Source organism: Ostrea edulis, chromosome 1 (genome assembly GCF_947568905.1).
Source record: "Ostrea edulis chromosome 1, xbOstEdul1.1, whole genome shotgun sequence".
In the NCBI taxonomy this organism is placed as follows: domain Eukaryota; kingdom Metazoa; phylum Mollusca; class Bivalvia; order Ostreida; family Ostreidae; genus Ostrea; species Ostrea edulis.
Window position 1 is genome coordinate 38,793,601 of NC_079164.1, and position 22,651 is coordinate 38,816,251.

The following is a 22,651-nucleotide window of genomic DNA, read 5'->3' on the forward strand; positions in this document are numbered from 1 at the left end:
CCGTCACTTACAACAATATGTCTTGATAACATTCTGGTCATGTGTACTACTGAAATCGGAGGCAAAACGTCCATGTAAATACTTTATATTTTTATATTAAAATTTGATATTAATTTAAAAGTAAACAGTATACAAAAATTACTGAAATGTCCAATTAAATGAATATTAATAACTAATAAACATGTTGTAAATGTACAGTGTTTTTATTGTACTTTGCGGTATTTAAAAAAAACACAGGCACATAAAATCACGCGCAGGAACGTGTTGTTCTCGGATTACAGATAATCCCCTACCAGTAGACAGTGTAGTTTTATGTTTTCATAACAATTTCCAACACCAATTAATTCTTCGTGTTTGCCCTACTCTTAATTTTGTATTCTTTATAGGATTTATAAGATTGATCACTATTTGCTATCTTCACTCTTTCACGTTAGAAAATTAATATCCGGGTTATAACTTCATTTAATTATTGACATTCTTATCAAACCTTTTACTCTGTACATTTACCCGTCATATTTTTTATTAATTTGGATTCAGAGAAACATTGCTAAAATAAACACCCCCTTTTCAACAGTAACTGATTTCGCCAAGTATAATGCCCCATTCATACGACGAAAATTTACATGTACTCGCATACACTGTAAGTAAAAGTATATATTTGCTACGCGTTCAGACGAAGTTTAAAATACCGTAAGTAATCCTATGAAAAAGGATCGATTCAGACTTGTCCGTTTTCATAGAAAACGTACATTTCCATACTATCTAAGCGCAGAATTATGGTAGGATGTTGTTCTTAGGAAAATTAGTTCTACCGAATCCCACCGGGTGCAGGACTTTTCGGCACAAAGACGTTTCGGCACTTTATTATTAAGACGTTTCGGCACTTACTTTAAGATGTTTCGGTACCAACAATTATTTTTTATTTGGCACCAACAATTCTTTCTTTTTTATATCATAACAATTTAGTCTTATATTGATTTCATTTATAATCTCAATAATTTGAAAATATTTTGGGAGGTGTATAACAAAGCAATTTAAATGGACCCTCCATTGAATGTGTAAATTGTAAAAACAAAAACACCCATATCCTTCTCCCTATCCGGTGACTAGGTGCTAATTAGGAGGAGATAATGAAGAGCCCCTGCTACACAATGAGGGTTTCACACCTCATTTCAGAAAAGAGTCTTGAAGAGAAAACCAACGATGTCAGGTCAGTATGAATTGAATGATATAATATTTTAAATTAAATTAAAAAAGATATAGTATATCTTATTTTTATGTCCCACTCGATGGTTGGGTTGTTATAGATTATACCAATATAGAATATGATGGGTAACTCATCATCAATTTCAAATAACTTTTGTTGTACAGTGTATATTTAGTTGTATGTCACATGTGAACATATATGCAGCACATTGTTCCTTATTGCATTTTACATTCTGAGATATTTTTGAGATCTTTAGATATTTTAGTAGGTTTTTTTTAAATTGTGTTAATTTTTGGGGGGAAAAACAAACCCAAACATTTTCTCTGATCTATAGACATATATGCCACCTTCCGCCTATCCCTCTCTGGTCTCTCAACAAATCAGGATGACAGACAAGTGGTACTTTAAAAAAATGGAAAATGTTATTTGTGCAATAAACAAATTTTCAATATTGAAACACAATTACATTTGTCAAATCATTATTCAAAATCAAGATTTTGACTAATCTTACATATGATCAATTAATGATTAATTAATTTAGGCACCATGAGTAGTAGAGGTAGCATTGTCAACCGCAAATATTGAGGCTCCGCCAGCCAGTCGGCCAAAGCCTGCCAATATGACTCGAATGGCAAACCGTGTTCGAAGAAATATAAGGCCACAAGACCCTCAAGATTTGGATTTTATAGTAAGCTTAAATTGATACATTAGTAGTTTAGTTTATTGAAACCTTGAGAATTATATCTCATTGCCTTTGTCAAAATGTTTGCTAAATTACGTAAAGTTGGAGCTGTTGGCCAAAGCCAAGATGTGGTACATGGATGCCACATTCAGAGTTGTTAACGGACCATGGTTACAACTATTCACCATAAACGCCTTTATTAGAAGTGGATCCCACATGAAGCAATTGCCCCTTGCATATTGCTTCATGTCAAGCAAACGAAAGAAAGATTATTATAAGGTAATCATTGATTTCATTAATCATCTTCTGGGGCGGATCCACTAGTCCCCAAAAAGTAACAATAACATGTCAATGTTGCAGTGTTCGGAACAGTTAGAATACTAATAATTTTTCAGGTTCTCAAGACAGTTGACCGTCTCCTCCCAGACCACTTCAAACATTTGTGGTTGATTTCGAATCTGCCATGTGGAGGGCCATCCAGGACCGGTTTCCAGGATATACCATCCAAGGATGTGTATTCCACTGGACGCAGGCTGTGTACCGAAAGGTCCAGGAATTTGGTTTGCAGGTACATTCCCCCATAGTATTCTTGAAATAGTCAAATCTTATAAATTTTCATTTGTAACTATAGAAAATATTGAAGTTAATATAATAAATCCTTACTTATGTATCTTTGATATTTATTCCAGAGGTCATATAATGAACGAGGAGATGTCTTTACCTTTATAAGATAAGTTCCTCCAGAGCAGATTGAGGAAACTTTCCATCATCTAGACAGGAGAGTCAGCACTGACCAACTGGACTCTTTAATGGATTATGTTTGGCGGCAATGGATGCGCAACCCCATCTTCCCAATCCGGAATTGGTCCGTTTATATGCTGTCAGTGCGCACCAATATTGATTTGGAAGGTGGCACAACAGGCTAAACAACGGAGTAAACCGTGCCGGGAAAGTGCCGTTTTATCTGCTGTTAATTGAGTTGTACCAGGTTGCCCGGCTTCTTTCAGAGGGAAAGATGGAGAGAATTCACAGAAAGCGAACAAACAGGCTTACGGGAAGTTATTCCAGGCATAGGGGAACTACAACAATGGTGATCTGTCCACAACCCAACTTCTCCGAGCTTGCTCTGCCCTGTATGGACCATCAACTGAGTGAGAAAGACCACAACTGCCTCAGTGTGTGTGTATGTGTGCGTAAATGAATAAATACCATGCACAATGCAATTCAGTATAAAAGTAAACTCTAATAAAATGAACCAACAGGTGCCGAAACGTCCTACACATCGGCCGATTCAGAGAGGCCCCGGCCCCTTTCACCTCAAATTTACAATATAATGTTAGTAAAACTCAAGAGTTTTGCTAATTCATGTGTGCCCCCCCCCTCCGATATTTCTGGATCCGTCAGTGCTATTGTAGATGCCGAAACGTCCAGAATTCATCCCACCTCTGTTGTGTCCAAGGGTCCGTGTTTGCCCAACTATCTATATTGTATTGCTTATAGGAGTTATGAGATTGATCATTGTTCGTTATCTTCAACTTTCTACCGAATGGTGCGACAGCACCATCCTCAGAAGATACGATGACAATGACTGGTGTGATAACTTTCGTGTGAGAAAGGACACTTTCTTTAAACTTTGCCAAAAGCTAGAAAGTGCTTTGGCACCTGCCCCGCGGACTGTAGAGGTTCCGTTGAATGCAAAGGAAAAAGTAGCTATTGCTATTTACTGGTTAGCGTCCACTGCTGTATAGCGGACAGTTGGAAATTTATTTGTTGTTACTAAATATACTGGTCATGATTGTGTATATTAAAAGTAAATTTACTGTGCGTTCACACGACAAAAAATACACACAGGAGCAAACAGTTTGCCACGACATATAGCAAAAGTTAATTTGCACCAACCCATCACTAGGTGCAAATTTAGGTGTGCAGGATTTGCATATTAAGCCCTGTTCACATGTTCTGATTTACTCACAGGATGCAAATTGTGCATATATGCAAAATCTGCACCCGGGTGTAAATTTGAGCATGTGAACGCAATTGCATATATGCAAAAGTAAGTATACATTTTGAGCAAATATACACCCGGGTGTAAATCTGCACCTACTCAGACCAGATGGAAATTTACTTTTGCATATGTGTATATTTACTCCTAGTGTATTTTTCGTCACGTGAACGTACACACCGTGCGTCGTCACTGTGGATCACGAGGAATCGGCTCCGAAGAGGAGCAAACGCAGTATCACCGAATATGATATCACTTTTCTCATAAAATACACCGTATTTCTGCAAACATTATATTGCATAGAGTGTAGTAGACATATCTTGATCAATCAAATTTGTCACCGAAGCCTACACAGTAAGGGAAATCCTCCTTCTCAATCAAAAATAATCCGCCATCTTTATCAAACTTAGAGAATCATTGCCATTTGACCCTAATTTGTTAAGTACCATGTGAACGCTTAGCAAATATACTTTTACACACGGGTGCAATTTTTGCATATATGCAAAATTTGCACCCCGTGAGTAAATCAGTGCATGTGAACGGGGCTTTAGTAAATCACTTTATACGACAAGAATTGCACACCTAAGTAAATACACATTATGCAAAAAATACTTATGTATTCAAATCGTTAAGAGTATTGTATATTTCAGCTTCTCCATCGTCAACTTCCCATATTTATGTAGCAAAATTCCATTATCACCTGCATGTGCTGTTTATATCTCTTAACTGATTTGATACGCAAGAGGTTGTACTGCGTATGGTCAGGTTTTTTTTTTTTAAATCGAGGCAAGCTACTGACAAACAAGTTGATAGTACAGGGGTTTCAACAGTCTCGTTTAAAGTCAGCATTTCGCAATTTCTATGGTCGTAATAACGATCTAGTTTGCTGATACAATCCATCACTGGATCAAATGCTGTCTGACTTGTTTCATACCGATTGTTAGACCGTTCTAGACACACTGATTTTGACTAAGGATCACTCCGTTAACTGATCAAGATATAGGGCTCACGGCGGATGTGACCGGTCGACAGGGGATGCTTACTCTTCCTAGACACCTGATCCCACCTCTGGTGTGTTCAGGGGTCCGTGTTTGCCCAACTTTCTATTTTGTATTGCTTATAGGACGTATGCTATTGAACACTGTTCGTTATCTTCGCCTTTCCTATACAAGAACAAGTCACTCTGAAGTTTGCGAAGGATAGTGCTACTAACAGTTGACTTTGAAATATGTGTGTGTGTGTGTGTGTGTGTGTGCGTGTGTATTATGAACTGATATTTAAAGGGGTATTAGCTGCCAAGTCCTTAATTGGTTGTACATCCCGTCAATTTTTTACTCATATTGAGACGTCACCAGCTGTAGATGAAGTTCCACAAATTTAAACCTATGCCCATTCCTTTCAGCCGTAGCAGGGATGATTTAAGGTCATATCCGAAAAACCGGTAATTCTCACTTCTACGTGCCGAGCGTTTGGCGAAGGAGCAATCGCTACCTGAATGTATTTTTACGTCTGCAGTTGGTACGAGCGGATTTCGAACTCATGACGTTCCTGTTACGAAGCGAACGCTCTACTACTGCGCTACGGCGACCGATCTTGTTGGGCAATTGCTTCCAAAATAACTAAAACAACATTACTGTAAATACAAATAACTACTGATATATTAAAATTGATATACCTAGCAAGTTTGACATTAAATATTCGTTTGCTTACGAATAAACATTACACAAGTACGTAATTTATTACATAGAAATTATACATAATTTTCATAACATTCAACAAACAAAAAATATCAACACAAATCCCTTAACGCCACTTAAAAAATCATTCAAAATAAATGAGCGCATGATGGCTCTTTTCACTCTTAAAATTTATTGGACAAACACGATATATTCTCAAGAGAACGCTCAGTGTTTGTGTGGACATCTAAAGTGTCGTTGAAAATACCAAAATGCCACTTGAAAAAATAATTCAAAACAAATCAAAGCCGGAGAAGTGAAGAAACTTTATCACGCTTCTTTGACATAATTTAGCCCAAGGGAATAATTGAGAATTATGGTTAATAATAAATATACAACGACGAAGAAAACGGAGAAAAACCCAGCTATTGCAATGCCTATACAAGAGATCATTACCACAAACACGTGGTTTTGCTATGAAGAAATTATAATTATGACGTGTATTATATACCAAATAAATAACAAGATGACATCACATATTTACACTTTACAATAGTGAGATTTAGGCGTATCCAGATATTCCTTAATTATGTATTTTTACATGATTCCTGTAGTGTAACTCCTCGGAAATATCAGTTGTATATCTGGTGACGATGTGTTGTGAAGCAGTTCCATGTGGTTTCTCAAGTTTCAGTGGGTTAAAATATTTCATATTGATTTATTTTTTTTGCGCACCGTTGTGTTATCTGCACAATGAATGTCAAACAAGATATGTTTGTAAAATATATATGCTCCCATGATGCAAAATTGAAAAGAGTTATTCACATGCATCATTTAATTAATAGCAGTGCCAAACCAATTCAAAATATTGAGCAGACAATATCTTCCTATGTCCAAAGTGAATTGACCATGTGACCTAAAATTAATAGGGATCATCTACTCCGTTTACTGTATCAGTGTACCAAGTTTGGTACGGGGCGGCGTTTGTTGCTGTCCCATCCCAAGGTCTACCCCCATTTAGTCGCCTCTTACGACAAGCAAGGCGTACTGCGGACCGATTCTAACCCGGATCCTCACGGAAATAATGTGTTGTGTAAAGTTCGTATAAATAAAAGTTGATAACTCCGATAAGCAATAAAAACAAATAGAGAGTGGGACAAATATGGACCCCAGGACATACATGTACCAGAGGTGGGATCAGGTACGTAGGAGGAGTAAACATCCCTTTTTGACCGGTCACATCCGCCTTGAGCCCTATATCTTGATCAGGTAAATGTTTGGTCCTGTTGTGGAAAGTTAGTATAAATAAATACCCGCGAGTTCTTGTCGTCTACATTTACATTGTACTCGAGCATAGAATAATAACAAGTGTTCCGTCGGCAATATGATCAAGAGACTGATAAACATTTTAAATTGGGGTAGGTCACAAAGGGGAAAACATGTAGTGGGTTCAGTGATTTTTGTTTTTAATTATATCGATATTTCCTTCGATTAGTGTCTCAGAACAGAAAACCTAAATCATTTGGACAAGAAATGTCAATTTATTTTGTTCAAATATAATAAAATAGAAAACTGACGTAACTTGATTCAACTGTCATATGTCTTGGCAGAGGTTTTGTTCAAAACTCATGTTTTAAGAATAATGTGGCGTGACATTTCAATGGGATAATGAAACCGAATCGGAAATGCGATCACACCAATCACTGGGCCTCTACTTACGCTTGCAATTTTCATTTCTATACAGTAACCTCTTTCACCATTTACGATAAACTAATGGACGTTTGCACGATAGCAGAAGATTCTGTTTCCGCTTTCCTTTGGCTAATTTCGCATCTAAGGTTATACCAAATGAATATATTTAATCAAAATCAAAAGCCATTGGGAAATGGCGGATCCGAGAAAGATTTGGTACCGCTGCATGGAATCGTAAGTGACAGTATTAGCACAATGAAATGTTTTTAACAGCAGGAAAATATTTCCATGTGAATTTATTTCCAAGCGGGATATTTTACAGACGGGATTAACTGTCATTATCTACATTCATCTTTTAGCAACTTATCGATATAAACAGTGGTAACCGTAATGAGTTTGTAACAGCTTGTACTTGGTGACAATCGTATTTCATCATTTAATACACATTTCTATGTATTAACATACTTATCTTCATAAAACGTTATTAGTACAGAAATTACTGTGTAAACAGTATGTCCCAGGTTTTTTATTTAGAGTCCAATGATGAACCCTGTCAGCGACAAACAGATGAACATATTTGAGAGAAGAATTTACGAATCGAACAAATGAATTTATAACATGTAAATGCTGAGGATTAAAATATTTCGTTCAGCTTGCTTTCCAATTGATTTCTTAAACAGAGGGTTCAGAAAGACGTTCATAATCTGCCTAATTCGGGCGATTTGTACAAATGAAAGATGAAGGTAACAAACAGTGATCAATCTCATAACTCCCACAAGCAATACAAAATAGAGAGTAGGGCAAACACGGACCCCTGGATATACCAGAGGTGGGATCAGGGGTCTAGGAGGAATAAGCATCCCCTGTCGACCGGTCACACCGCCGTGAGCCCTACATCTTGATCTGGTAAATGGAGTTATCCGTAGTCAAAATCAGTGTGCAAAGAATGCCCTAACAATTAATCGGCATGAAACACGTCAGACAGCATTTGACCTAGTGATAGGTTGTATTGGCAAACTAGATCATATAATTTAACAGTAAAATTTAACAAATGACAAGGATAACTGGATGATTGTACTTACATTTCGGTTATAACATGTCACAGATAAATATAAAAATGTCCTTACTTGATATCTAACAATGTGATATTGCATAGCATCGCCCACAATTATGTAAGAATATATATTTAAGGTGTATCGATCCTCGTGTGACTTATTAATATTAATGGTTGAAAGTGGAAAAACTATATTAATATCCACTCAATATTGTTAAATTTAATTGATAACCAAAGAAAATGTGTATGTTGCCACAATTTTAAAGATGTCAGACATACAAAAAACAGAAGTATATGTTAACATCAGAAAACCACCCATTTTCGTTATACAGAATGATTAAAATAGATAGAAAATTGTTGATATGACAAATTTTAAGTGTCAGCAGTTTAATAAAAACTGCTAATTCATTAATATGTATAAATTAATTGTGGATATTGGAGAAATAATGTATAATAGACAGGCAGTAGAAGAAATACCAGCATAGAAGTTATTGCCCTTGACAACATTTTCAAAATTATAAATAATTGATTTTCTATGGAAAATATAAACTTTTTAAGTAATTCCTCTGAAGGAAATATTTCTATCATGCACAAAGTTAGATTAATAAAGATTTTTGCTAAAACCTATGACATCACATGAGGATTGATCAACCTTAAATGTCTACAGAGGTCACTGTTATACTGTAATGGGTGTTGTTGGAATATATAACAAACAAAATGTTAACTTAATACATGAATAAATAAATATGGAAATATACTCGTGGTCTTGGTGAAGTTATGGAACACAGATTTTGCTATTTCTTTTCAGTCATTGTCAACATACATTAAAGTTAGCGCAATTCATACGATTCTCAGTTAAAACAGAACTCGGCGATTGCTTCTTACCGCGTTTCCGAAATCTCAGTTCAACCGCTCCCAGATGTAGTGGATGAATGTCATGGTTCTTTTTTATATGACCTTAAAAACGAGAGTCCTGTGATGGCAATATAACGACGTTTACAATAGTATACACGAATAAAACAATGTAATTTATGAAAAGGTAAAGATAATGAACAGTGATCAATCTCACAACTCCTATAAAGAATACAAAATTAAGAGTAGGACAAACACGGACCCCTGCACATACCAGAGATGACATTTATAATAAAACATAAGGAATATCAAACTTCAATAGAAGCGAGCGTATTTACATCAAACTTGAAGTATTTTATTTTCATTTATACACGTTATTTTCAACATATGAACAGTCAAACTGCATGATATGCATGTACACACACAAAACAAAAACCAACCCGCATTATCATGAACATGTTTAATATACAATGTATCACTTTAAAAATACACTGTAAGTATAACTATAGTAACATTCAATAGGTTATAATATATCCTTAGACGAATTTGACTTCACATTTTTGGCACACTGTTTTTCCTTATAATAGCTCTAAAACTTCATTGTTATTTCGGATTTCAAACATTTCGGTTGAACATCACTGAAGAGAAATTATTTGTCGAAATGCGCATCTGGTGCATCAAAATTGGTACCGTGTAAGTTTTACATTATGACCCCTGGGTCGAGGCCTCTGCTGGTGGACTGTTAGTCCCCGAGGGTCTCTACAGCCCAGTAGCTAAGTACTTCGTTACTAACTTGAAAATACGGATGTATATTTAATTGCTGTTATAAAATTTAGAAATTCATTTTAAATTTAAGGATTATCTCCCTCACGCATAGCTCTTATCCTTAGACGAATTTGACTTCACATTTTTTGGCACACTGTTTTTCCCTATAATAGCTCTAAAACTTCATTGTTATTTCGGATTTCAAACATTTCGGTTGAGCATCACTGAAGAGACATTATTTGTCGAAATGCGCATCTGGTGCATCAAAATTGGTACCGTGTAAGTTTTACATACTGAACTATCTTTGATAGTTTAAATATTTGCACATTGTAAGCTCGCTTCAACAAATGTAGGTTAATAGGGGGAGGATAAAATATAAAAACGTCACAATTTCGTTTGTTTTGGAAGTCATATTAGTTATCCATTCACACCTACAACAAACAGTATACATGATATTGATTGATGTTTTACGCCGTTTTGGGCAATATTTCAGCCATTTTATGGCGGTTAACTAATTGAAATATGTTTGGTTGTGAGTGTTTGAGTTTCCCTGACCGCCCCCAGTGAACCTACTCTTTTTACATCAAGGAAACGATCGTTTGCGTGCCAAGGAGGTTGTGATCCTAGACACGGGACACCCTTCAACGTCCCATCCGACGTTAAAAATACTAAACAGGTTTTGAAAAAAATATTTCGTGTATATAAACAGTTGTTTTATTAAAATTTTCAATTTTTCTGTAAAAACCGCATTATTGTAAATACGATGTATTGTATACATATAAAGCTGGTCGATATTTGTAAAAAGTTCTTTTATTGATTGCAGATTACTAAAAAGTCTATTTCGTATGGGCGTAAAATCACTACATTCTAAAAGAATTTGATGTATAGTTAATGAGCAGCCGCACGATATGCATTCAGGCTGAAGTTCTCTGTTTAGTAAGTAAGAATGGGACAATTTTGAATGTCCTGTGCGTATTCTCGAAATAATTAAAGGGAAAGGTAACCCTAACCACATAGTTGCTTTTATGAATAAAGTATCACTTGCTGATATCTTAATTGACAGTCTTAAACAACAAAAATTCTTGCTTAACAATTAAATCAATATTAATCTATCATGTATTTTAAATTACCCGCCGCTAAGAGAGTGGCTATTGAAGTTTCATTTATGACATCACACCGTCTGTTCCGGTTTATTTCATCAGCAGCACTGTAAACATGACAAGTCACGAACAGTTAAGTTTGGAGCCGTATAGATTTGAGCCCGTTCTTTTGCAAGAAATTGAGAAAAGAAGACGTTCAGTCGAGTCGCAGACCAGACAGACGGTACACATTTTTTCATACAAATGTCTTGAACCTCAACTTGTCATTACCCAAATGATGGGTCCACAGTTTACGTAGTCTTTCCTTTTCAAATGACTTGGTTGAGTCGGGAATTTAGAAAAATTACCTTTTTTCACATCTCCCCTTCGCATTAGTGCAATTAACTGCTTGCCAGTAAGACATCAACCTATTTATTCGAAAGATCTACCACATGCACATCTTTGATGATCTCGCAGGTGCTTGGGTTCACGACCCCCCCCCCCCCCCACCTCCGAATAAGCTACATTAGTTGATTTAATTACTTTTTTTGTTGAAAATATTTCTAAAAAATACCCTCACTGGTTATTATAAATTCTGTTATAATAACCAATGAGGGTATTTTTTTTTAAAAGGGCTTATTTTGAATTATTTTGGACTTTATGGGCAAGACGTTATTGACATGCATTAGAAATATTTTCAAGAAAAAAATAATTAAATCAACTCATGTAGCTTATTCGGAGAGGGGGGTGGGGGTGGTCCTGAACCCAAACACCTGTGGATGATCTTAGAATCTCATCAAAACCGGAACAGACGGTGTGACTTCAAGATGATTGATTTTTGTGCTTTTGAATACAAAAGAGTTACACATCATGGCAGCCTCTATAGATCACGGGAATTTCAATTTTTGATGTTTTCAAATTAGTACTGAAGCTTATCTAGGCCATATATCAACAGAATTGTATGACAAAACTTTATCATATGATTAATCCTATCATTTATCATGTAAAAATATTTTGGGTTGCCTTTCCCTTTAATTCATGTTGGCGTTTCATTACGATGTTACACGATTTAATTTTTTTTTTACTTTGTTTTGAATAGAATAAAGAATACTTGTGTCACAGAAATCCCAATGGATTTTCTGAAGAGAATTTACATATAATTTTATGAAGTATTTAAAATCAGTGTAGGGAATTTTGAAGTGTACAATATCATCTTGAAGTGCTTTTTGAACCCCTATTGATTTTGAGATCAGAGTTCAAGGGTCAAACTGGACATAGGAATATACTGGCCACTTAATATCTTGATAACCCTTTGCTTGACAGACATTAAACATGGTACGCTTGCACATCTTCAGGAGGAGATGACCCCTATTCATTTATGGTCAAAGGTCAAACTGGACATAGTAGCATATTGTCTCCTATATTTATGCCCCCCACCCTTTCAAAGAAGAGGGGCATATTGGTTTGCACCTGTCGGTCGGTAGACCACATGTTGTCCGCTCAATATCTTGAGAACCATTCACTTGATGATAATATTTCATATGTGGGTTGGTTATGAGTAAAAGAGGACCCCTATTGTTTTTCAGGTCAAAAGTTCAAAGGCCATGGGTCAATCTAGTCTGGACATAGGAATATAATGTCCGCTCAATATCTTGAGAACCCTTTGCATGAAAGACATCAAATTTGGCACACTGGAACATCCTAAGGAGTAGATGACCCCTATTGATTTTGAGGTCACATGGCCAAGGGTCAAACTGGACATAGGAATATACTGTCCGTTCAATATCTTGAGAACCCTTTGCTTGACAGACATCAAACTTGGTACACTGGTACATCTTCAGGAGAAGATGATCCCTATTGATTTTGAGGTCACATGTTTAAAGGTCAAGGGTTAAACTGGACTTAGGAATATACTGTCTGTTCAATATCTTGAGAACCCTTTGCTTGACAGACATCAAACTTGGTGCACTGGTACATCTTCAGGAGAAGACGATCCTTATTGATTTTGAGTTCACATGGTCAAAGGTCAACCTGGACATTGAAATATACTGTCCGCTCAATATCTTGAGAACCCTTTGCTTGACAGACATCAAACTTAGTACAGTGGTGTATATTCAGGAGAAGATGACTACTATTGATTTTGAGGTCACATGGTCAAGGGTCAAACTGGACATAGTAATATACTGTCCACTCAATATCTTGATAACCCTTTTGCTTGACAGACATCTAACTTACTACACTGGTACATCTTCAGGAGAAGATGACCCATATTGATTTTGAGGTCAAAAGTCAATTGTTGAACTGGACATAGTAATATATTGTATCCTATATTTTAAGAATTATTTGCTTGATTGACATCAAACTTGGTACACTTGTACAGCATATGGAGTAGATGAACCCTATTGATTTTTAGGTCACATGGTCATCTTGACATAGGAAGATATTGTTTGCTCAATATTTTGAATTGATGATACTACTATCAATTAAATGATGTGTGTGTATAACCCTTTTCAACTTTGCACGGGGGGTGGGGGGCATATGTGTTTTACAAACATCTCTTGTTTGGTTTAGAAAAAGCATGGAAATACGGTGTCTTAAAAGATCTTCATAATATAGGCCTTAAAGGGCATTTACAAAATTTCATAAAGAATTTATAAAGTGATAGACATTTCAATGTTCGCCTAGGATCTACAATTTCGAACAAGAAATGGGCGTGCCACAAGGAAGTATTTTAACGGTTACATTATTTAGTATAAAAATAAACAGTCTAGCTGGTGTTCTTGAAAACGACTTTCATGGAAGTTTATGAGTCGATGACTTTGTTCTCTGTTATAAATAAAAAAAACCCACGAATTCCATTGAGCGAAAACTAGTTATGTCTCAACAAAATACAAAATTGGGCTATGTAAATGGTTTTAAAATTTCCAAAACTAATACTGCATGCATGCATTTCTGTTCTAAACGGAAACACCACGATGGCACTCAATTGCAATGAGATGATACTGCAATTGAAGTTGTAAAAGAGTTGAAGTTCTTGGGTGTCATGTTTTATACTAAACTTTCTTTTATTCCTCATATAGCAATGCTCAAAGAGAAATGTACAATAGCTCTTGATGTAATTAAAGTTGTTGCAAACACAAAATGGGGAGCAGATAAAAATACTCTTCAACATCTGCATCGCTCTCTAATCCGGTCTAAACTAGACTGCGGCTGTATAGTACATGATGCTGCAATAACATCCTACTGGTATATCAAAGCTCTCGGTGCAATTCACCAAGGACTTGGACTGTGCACAGGAGCTTTTCGAACCTCTCCTGTAGATAGTTTGAATGTTGAGGCAAACGAACCACCTTTTGATCTACGTAGAATAAAACTTATCTTACAATACATTGTTAAAGTAAAAGCTAACATTGACAGTCTTGTATTTAATTGCATTTTCCACCTGCAATTTGAACATTTACATGACAAAAACAAGATGTGTATAAAATCAATCGGTCTACCAGTTTAAAAAAACGTACAGGATTCAAACAGACACATCACTTTCTAAATATAAAAACTCTGAAACAATTTCCGTTATTTTCAAGCATAAATTATCCGAAATAAAACAATACAAACGTTCTACAATTAATATATATACAGATGCTTCAAAAGACCAAAATAAAGTCGCTGCTACTGCAGTTATCACAAACGACATTTTCTCTGCACGATTTCCGATTGAAGCAATAATTTATACCACCGAAGCAAAGGCTATTCAGCTTCCGTTTCCGTATATTTCACAATTTCTAATGACGAACATTTTACTATACTCTCGGACTCCCTATCATACAGTCAATAAACAACATGACTATTGATCATCAATATGAAAGGTGAATATAACGAACAGTGATCAATCTCATAACTCCTATAAGCAATACAAAATAGATAGTTAGGCAAACACGGACCCCTGGACATATCAGAGGTGGGACCAGGTGCCTAGGAGGAGTAAACATCCCCTGTCGACCGGTCACACCCACCGTGAGCCTGTCTTTTAGATATTTTAAACCGGTAACATCTTTCAACTAAACAAGGTAAAATAGTTGGGTTCTGCTGGATCCCAAGTCACATTGGTATCCATGGCAACACCAAAGCAAACAAAGCGGCAAAAATTGCATATTAAGATGATATTGTACACTTCAAAATTCCCTACACTGATTTTAAATATTTCGGAAAACTATTTGTAAATTCTCTTTGGCAAATCTGTAGGGATTTCTGTGACACAAGTATTCTTTATTCTATTCAAAACAAAGTAAGCAAACCGTGCTACATCGTTGTGAAACGCCAAGACGAAGTGATTATTTCAAGAATACGCATCGGACATTCAAAATTGACTAATTCTTTCTTACTAAAAAGAGAACTTCAGCCGGAATGATTATCTTGTGACTGCCCATTAACTATACATCACATTCTTTTAGAATGTAACTGATTTTACGCCCATAAGAAATAGACTTTTTAATAATGTGCAATCATACAAATATCGACAATTATTATATTATATCATATTTACAAGAATGCGATTTTTACAAATTGATTGATTGAATAGTGTTTAACATTTTAATATTATTTAATATTTGCTCGAGAATATTTCACTCATATGGAGACGTCACCATTGCCGGTGAAGGGCTGCAAAATTTAGGCCTATGCTCAGCGCTTATGACCTTTAGCAGGGAGGGATCATTATCGTGCCACACCTGCTGTGACACGGGACCTCGGTTTTTGCGGTCCGCCCCCATTTAGTCGCCTCTTACGACAAGCAAGGGGATACTGAGGACCTATTCTAACCCGGATCCCCACGGGATTTTTAAAGAAAATTTTTAAAACTTTTATAGTACAACGGTTACGCACAAGAACTATTTTGAAAATTTAATCTATGTATTTTTAACTTTTTTGTCCGTCGGATAGGGCGTGAAAAGGTGTCAAGGATCACAACCCCCTCGGCACGCAAAACATCGTTTCCCTGAAGTTCGAAAAAGAGTAGGCTCACTGGAGACCGTCATGGAAACTCTCAAACTTTCACAAACAAACATTTTCAATTGGTCAACCGCCGTAAAATGGCTAAAATATTGCCAAAAAGGCGTAAATCCTCAATCAATCACCTGCTGTGACACGGTGCCTCAGTTTTTGCGGTCTCATCCGAAGGACCACCGCATTTAGTCGCCTCTTAGACAAGCAAGGGGTACTGAGGATATATTCTAACCCGGGTGACCGCGGGACGATTGATTGTTTAATTAACCACGATCCTGTGATAGGTTGCAAAGTCATGGTCACATGTCTTAATTAGTCTTAATTCGCACGGCGACAACATGTTTACAGAAGACACACAAAGATTTCTCATGACCAAGCAAGGTCATTTGGTCAAGCTTGTTTCCAGAATTGTAGCTTGGACGTTAGAAATACTATTAATTAAAATTCCTTTTGATTAAAAACGTGTCATCTAGTTTACAGAGTTTGAAAGATACACTCGTTTATCGATTGCATAATGCAACACACACTAATAAATTCATTGTTGTGACACCCCGGGTGACCATCCGGGCCCACGGGTCCCATCTCTTTAATATAAAGAGTACCCTCAAAAACTGTCCTCGTTAAATGGAAGCTGTGATTTTGATGAGCCGGGGAATAATGAAATCACTAGTGGTCATTATATTGATGACGGGTCACATTACGAATATTGGGAGTCACGATTTAAGTATATGATTAAGCTATATTATGAGAGAAGAATTATTTATTAATTGGTTCCCGGATAACCACACTGTTTACGACTGCTTACCCGCCTCAAAGACCGTCTATATCTCCCTAGTGGACACTCTTCAAGTTATAGCCATCATATCTATAAATCTAAGTATCATTTTTATTGCCATCAGTTGCTTGGTTATGTGTACTCTAGACACATGCCTGAAAATGTTAATATCCACATGACTCCGTTGAATTTAATCAAGATATTTGTTCTATATCACGTTATTAAGTTTCTTCTCAATCCCCTTTTATTAATTTTATTTCTACAATTGAGTACGCAAAAATGTGTGCCTGTTTGGATTATTAACAACAATTAACACTAGACAGAGACGGTAGCGACGATGTTGTGTACACACCTTCCGAACATAAGTAGATTAAAATGGTGTTTTGTGTACTATTAGACTCTGCCTGCATATTGCGATATCCGCATCAAATGTTGCATTCACAGGCATTGATGCTCCCAGGAATCCTAACTAAGGTATAAAAATGATTTCTTATCACCGTGTTTAGTCATGATTTGTATATCATTAACTCCATTCTCTCTCATTTATTCTGTTTTCCAAGAAGAAATGTGAATCCGGATGATCTTTTGGTTTATATATGTAACGTTTTAGGTCACCTGAGTAAACGCAATTGGTTGTCGTCTTGCGTTAACAATTGAACATTTTTAACTTCTTCCTGATAACTACCAGTTCAATTCTGTTCAGATTTGATATGAAGCATCTTTTGGACAAGGGCGGAATAAATTGTAAATTTCAGGACTTCTGGGGCCCATGGGGCGGGGCAAAAATTGCCCAATATTTACCAATTTTAAAACTCTTCTCAACAACCGCACATGTTTAAGAAAAACTAAACGCATAGTGATGTAGAACAGGAAGGCCTCTACCAAAATTGTAAATTTCATGATCCCCGGGGTAGGTGTTCTGACCCCAGAGCGGGGCCAAACTTGGTATATAGTGTTTATGTGTAAAACACTTAAATAACATCTCTTTAGTACTATTGATACTAGATTGAAACTAAATGGATATTTAGAAAGAGTAGGTAAATCTTTTACCAAAATTGTAAATTTGATGATACCAGAGTTAAAATTGTGCTATCAGGATGGGGCCAAAATGCTCAGTTATTAAATGTGTGAAGAATAGAAATTTTTAACTTCTTCTTGATAATTATCATTCCAATTCTTTTCAAATTTGGTATGAAGCATCTTTGGAACGAGGGGGACATAAATTGTAAACTTCAGGATTCCTGCACCCCTTGGGCCTTCGGGATGGGACAAAAACTGCCCAAAATTGACCAATTTTCCAAAATCGTCTTCTATAGAACCGCGCATGTGTAAGAAAAACTAAATGCATAGTGATGTAGAGCAAGAAAGCCTCTACCAAAATTGGAAATTTAATGACCCCCGGGTTAGGGGTTCTAACCACAGGGCGGGGCAAAACTTGCTATATAGTGTTTGTGTAAAACACTTAGATAGCATCTTCTTTAATGTTATTAGTCCCCTCCGACGAAGTCGAAGGGGACGTTAGGTTTGCAATCCGTCCGTCAGTTGAGTTTTCGACACTTTTTAGCTCACCTGAGCTGAAAGCTCAAGTGAGCTATTCTGATCACTTGTTGTCCGTCTGTCTGTAAACGTTTTACATTTTCGACTTCTTCTCCAGAACCACTGGGCAAATTTCAACCAAACTTTACCAAAAGCATCCTTGGATGAAGGGCTTTCAAATTTGTTCAAATGAAGGGCCATGTTCCTTTCAAAGGGGAGATAATCACAAAAATGCAAAAATAGGCTGGGGTCATTTAAAAATCTTCTGATCTCAAGAACCACTGGGCCAGAAGAGCTGAAATTTACATGAAAGCCTCCTGCCATAGTGCAGATTCAAGTTTGTTCGAATCATGGCCCCTGGGGGTTGGATAGGGCCACAATAAGGGATCAAAGTTTTACATACAAATATATAGGAAAAATCTTTAAAAGTTTTCTTAAGAACCACTTAGCCAGAAAAACTGAGATTTACATGAAAGCTTCCTGACATACTTTAGATTCAGGTTTGTTCAAATCATGGCCCCCGGGGGTAGGATGGGGCCAAAATAGGGGATCAAATTTTAGATACAAATATATAGGGAAAATCTTTTTTAAAAATCTTCTTCTCAAGAACCACTGAACCAGAAAAGCTGATATTTACATGAAAGCTTTCTGACATACTTTAGATTCAGGTTTGTTCAAATCATGGTCCCCGTGGGTAGGATGGGGCCGTAATAGGGGATCAAATTTTACATACAAATATAGGGAAAATCTTCTCAAGAACCACTGAGCCAGAAAAGGTGATATTTACATGAAAGCTTTCTGACATAGTGTAGATTCAAGTTTGTTCAAATCATGGCCCCCGGGGGTAGGATGGGGCCAAAATATGGGGATCAAATTTTACATACAAATATATCGGGAAAATCTTAATCTTAAGAACCACTGAGCCAGAAAAGGTGATATTTACATGAAAGCTTTCTGACATAGCGTAGATTCAAGTTTGTTCAAATCATAGCCCCCGGGGGTAGGATGGGGCCACAATAGGGGATCAAAGTTTTACATACAAATATAGGGAAAATCTTCTTCTCAAGAACCACTTAGCCAGAAAAGCTGATATTTACATGAAAGCTTTCTGACATAATGCAGATTCATGTTTGTTCAAATCATGGCCCCAGGGGTAGGATGGGGCCACAATAGGGGATCGACGTTTTACATACAAATATAGGGAAAATCTTTAAAAATATTCTTCTCCAGAACTATTGGGCCAAAGAAGTTGACATTTACATGAAAGCTTTCTGACATGTTGTAGATTCAAGTGTGCAAAAATCATGGCCTCCAGGGGTAGGTTGGGGCCATAATAGGGACTAAGGTTTTACATGCAAATACATGTATATATGGAAAATCTTAAGATATGGGCCAAGGTGACTCAGGTGATCGATGTGGCCCATGAGCCTATTGTTTCTCTGTTCATGCAGATATTCATTTGATATTTGGTACATTGCGTTGCCATAACAAGTTACAGATCAAGCTCGAATTTCGTCTCGGTCCGTTGATTTTTCATTAATGGCCCTTGGACTTAGAAAAATAGCATGAATTGTTAGGTTACATCCAGGTTTCTTAGTATTTCTTTAGATAAGAGTACTACACTCATTAAAACTTCTAGTATAGTAGTACAACAATGCAGCTGAATTACTCATGATCACTTACATTGTACATTTCAGAAGACTGCCGCTGTTTAAAATTGGTCATAAGCCATACAAGGAAAACTTGTCTTTTATTTCGATATCAGTGGAATATACAGAATCGACATTTGAATGAAGATAGGTATTGTTAACAGATAAAACGTCGTCGATATTATATCAAAATGTCGAGTTGAAAGCCCCAGCAAGAGATTTTTTCTTATGTAGAAGTATTTGAATAAATTATGCGATATAAGGATACTAAAATAGGCCAGCTGATAAAATGGAGGACAATTCGTGCCCTTAATAATTTCAACAGGCCTGATCAGAATAGACTATGTAGATATTGTGAATTTTAACTTTTTAATGTCAATTTCACACTTTATCTGCATAGAACCTGAGTGTTGTTTTACAAGGTGATGTTTTGGATGACTGATCATGATTATATGGATATTTCTGTGTTCCATATTTATTCAAGGAGCAGTTGTGTATGAAGTCAAATGACATGCTCTTTAATTTATCGTGACGAAAATGGTTGTGTTAATCTAACTTAAACAATATTTTATTCACTAATAAGTGAAAGGGATTGGGCAGCAGGCATATCCTGTTTCAGCCCTCTCCCTACATTAAGGTCACAATGAATGAAGCACATGTACATATAATATATGAATAAGATAAAATGTATAGAAAAAAGATCACAAAGTTCTGTGATTTCGAATTTACTAAATTAAAGGTGAAGATTACGAACAGTGATCAATCTCACAACTCCTATAAGCAATACAAAATAGAGAGTTTGGCAAACACGGACCCCTGGATATACCAGAGGTGGGATCAGGTATTTTGGAATGTTTTAGACTTCTGGCACAGTACATCTGAAGTTTCTCCTTCACCTCTATATGTTCATGAGAAGCAACGCTAGGGGCTTGGTAGAATATTTACAGGATTCAGCGGTGTACCTCTGTTTGTAAGGGTTTTTGGTGAAGTTTGGAATTCAGTACAGGTATGGTAACTCATATTCATCCGTTCCATTGACTGGGGTATTAAATTCCATATCTATATATTAATTTTCCAGTATAACCGCTGTGAACAAGCATAGCCTTCCTTAACAATGGGTTAGGTTAAGAGGCCACTAAAATCCAGTTTTAGCAAGTCTCTCGGACTAGTATCAGGCCCGGTTAATATTGCCAACAGGTTCGCGGCAAATCATTATTGTTGATAATTTATTGCCATTTTACATCATTACGTCAGTACTTATTTTCAAAGTTTACTCTTATTTTTGTATACAATATAAATGCTCTAGTTTCATAAATTGGCTAATAAATTACAAAATGAAAGACAACTATTTCATTGCATGAGTATAATTATGATGTTTCGTAAGAGAACTATTCATTTCGAAGAAGAATTAACCTATAATAATTTTACATTGCCATATTCTAAGAAGTCCATGGCAAACAATGCTCGTCTAAGTCACCTTGCCTTAGCTATCCAGAAGATTTTAGAAACATTTTCTTCCTTCTATATTCTCATGAAAACTTTCCTTATATCCATGTACCGTATTATGTTAAAGTTTAGCCCCACCCTAACTCCTTTGTTTCATGATAGTTGAAGGTACACCACTTACGAATGTTTCCATATCAATATTATTTAATGTCAATTGCATAGATGCTACAAATGATACAAAAGTTAGATAATGGCAAACACGGATCTCCGACAATCTTAAAGGGACATTCACGAAATTTCTATTTTTGATTTTGATGTAAATAGGACGTACACCTCGTAATTGTTTATAAACACATCATCAAATGTGAATTGCATGAAATTGAAACAAATGCAGTGTAATGAACGGACTATGCATAGATCTATTTAAAAAAACACGCACACACATGCCTTTTGTTTACATAACAAAGAACGAGAAATCTGTTTCAGCATTACAATTTAGATGTGCATTTCAAGTAAATTCATCATTATTATTATACCTCTGTGCTTACATGAAATGTGTTGGTTTATTTTGATCCCTTACAATATCCTCATTAAGTTGATCCTCGTTAAGTTGATAGTCAAGATTGGTTCACCGTTACAGTTAGGTAGTCTTATTGTCGGTATGGGAAATGGAATGAATTGGACTCCTCTTCTAGGCTCTCCGATACCTGTCGGTGTTACATGGCCCCATCTCTTCAGTGTTAATGTTTCCATTATTTATTTTTTATATGTTGCAATCTCTTGTCGACCTCTGCATTCTTTGTCGGAGCACCAATATACTGCAAACGCGCGTGATAAAAGCAATTATTTCAATAGCTGAAATTTTGCTGTGATTGGCAGCCGGCGGTACACTAACTTAGTCACTTACCAACATATCTTTTGCATATAAATACTGCAATGTTATGTAGGCAATAAGCAACTAAGATTGGTAAAGTCACCTTGCTTGACACCAAGTCACATTCGCCATGAGCATGAAATCTTTATCATGTAAAAGAAAGTAATTCGTAGAGTCGGAGTGGGAGCTATCTGGTCGATGAGCCAGTTTCTTATAGCCGCACGTACTGGCTTAACTTAGTTGAGTTTTTTCATCAATCGTCAATGCTTGATGGTATTCCTTTATGGATATATATTTTGGTTATAATTCTTATTTATCTTTTACGGCGTATAACTAACTGAAATATATTTGGTTGTGAAAA

The 22,651-nt window shown here is 36.2% G+C and overlaps 1 pseudogene; it reads left to right on the forward strand.

Annotated features, from left to right (window-relative positions):
• The first annotated feature begins 1,203 nt into the window (after positions 1-1,203).
• On the forward strand, positions 1,204-3,044 carry LOC125657760 (uncharacterized; annotated as a pseudogene).
• The last annotated feature ends 19,607 nt before the right edge of the window (positions 3,045-22,651 follow it).